The sequence below is a fragment of the Lathyrus oleraceus genome, chromosome 2 (genome assembly GCF_024323335.1).
Source record: "Lathyrus oleraceus cultivar Zhongwan6 chromosome 2, CAAS_Psat_ZW6_1.0, whole genome shotgun sequence".
Lineage (NCBI taxonomy): Eukaryota > Viridiplantae > Streptophyta > Magnoliopsida > Fabales > Fabaceae > Lathyrus > Lathyrus oleraceus.
The window spans coordinates 143,105,998-143,108,106 of NC_066580.1; positions in this window are offsets into that span (position 1 = coordinate 143,105,998).

Here is a 2,109-nt window from a genome sequence, read left to right on the forward strand (position 1 = left end):
TCTCCCATTTCTCATGGTATTGTGTGAAGATTTAACCTTTTTTCTATTTGTGAGAGCTAGTGGCATACTTGTTGATTTATCCAAGTTGGAGCCCTTCTCATGGATGATGTCTTGGTTCATATCTTCATGCTTGTGAGTGGATGGTTGAGTGTTCTCCAAAGAATGACTTAAACAATTTTATTCTTCACTAACATTTCCCTAACATCTCTTAATTATTGCTTTACTTTCAATGTCATTTACCTTTAATGCAATTTAAATTCTTGCACTTTATTATTCATTGTCATTTACTTTTATGCAACTTGTTTATTGTTTCAGTCATTTTCATTTTGCTCACTTGAGCCATATTTTATGCTTGTATCATATTGTGCTTGTGATTTTGTTTTGTTTGTGGTCTTAAGACCTTAAAATACTTAATAAAAAGAAAAAAACCTAAAAAATTCATTGGTGGACTGTTGGACCTCTATCTGAGACTTGATATGAACTTTTGGACCTAGAGTAAGCAACATCCCTATGCTTTGAAGGAAACCTGGCTAATGCCATTATTTGAGACCTCTTTTGGCCAATGTCATTCATCTGATACAAGCCTTGAGAACTCCATTAGTTTACTTGTTACTTTGCCTTTATGCTTAAGTTGTTATTTTGATCTTATTGTTTCTATTTGATGATTGTCTCTGTGAGTTTGCTACAAGGGATATTCATCTGATACATTTGAAGACATTGAAGACTGCTTGCTTTTGGAGTACTTGCTTGGATGTTTAACTATCTTTATTTGACTCCATTTGGTATTCTTATTAATTGCTTGGATGATTATGCTTGTTGATTGCTTAAAAGTCCAAAGGAAATGAGTTTCTATCTGACACTATTATCTTGTGGATACTTCCCATTGGTTAGATCTTTTCAACCCTAAACTTTTAAGTCTTGTCTAGGATAGTCCCTTCATCTCTTCCTCTCCTTCTTTAATTTTAAAGTCTCTCCCTCATTTTAAAAACTTCTTTGCTTGTTGTTTTCAACTTAGATTTATTTTAATGTTTAGAAACTTTGGCCTTATGCCATTGATTTTCAAAACATTTTCTTAATCAAATTTGTGAATAAACTTAATCATATTGACCTTATTTTCAAAAAAGACAAAAAGAACTAACTACCTCATCTAATCCTTTTGGCCACTTTGTTCCTTTTTCTTTTAACTTTTTTCAAAAGGAAGCATTTAGGTTTTATTTATCTTTGGTTGAGATCTAATTCTCCCATTCCATGATATATTGATTATAAGTCTTTCCATTTATTAGGGGGTAGTGGCATACTTGTTGATTGAATCCAAGTTAGGGCCCTCCCTCTTAAATGTTGTAAAGCCCTTATTATCGGTGGATTTTTGGTTGAGTATTCTCCCATTGATAACAAAAGATCTTTAAGCTTTTGTTAAAACAAATCCACCCATCTTTAAATTTTTTACCATGAACTACGAGGTTTTGATCCCTCATTTTTATGTTGGTACGTAGGCATAAGACCGAAGGTCTTGTTAAACACAAAAATATAATAAATGAATTCTTTTCTCATCCCCGCATTCTATTTTTTCAATAAATATCTTTTCAGCTAAAATACTTGCACACAAAAAAGGGCTCCCTAGGAGTACCTAGAACATTTTGGATACTAATACCTTCCCTCTGTGTAACCAACCCCCCCCCCCCCCCCCCCCCTTACCTGTAATCTCTGACATTTTATTAGTTTTGATTTTAAAACTTCTTATCTTTGGGTTTTATTCGTACTTTTCCCCTTTCCTTTGAAAACAATAAAAGTGCGGTGGCGACTCTAGTTTTATTGACGTTGAGTTATCCAAGAGCTCAGTGGTCATAAATTTACCGCTACAGTTAGCTATTGTCTTTTTTGCTTTTTTCTCCCTTGATTTTGCTTCTTGCATAATCTATGAGTCTTCCCCCCTTCCCAATTGTTTCCAATACTTGTTAATTGTGGCTAATGGGTTATATCAGATAGTTAGGGTTTTTTATGTTTAACTTTAAACTTATTATTGATTTTGTAAGTTTGAGGGTGATTCATATTGAAATTATTGTATAATAGTATCTTTCTATGATGGTTGTATACTTTTCATTTACTTTT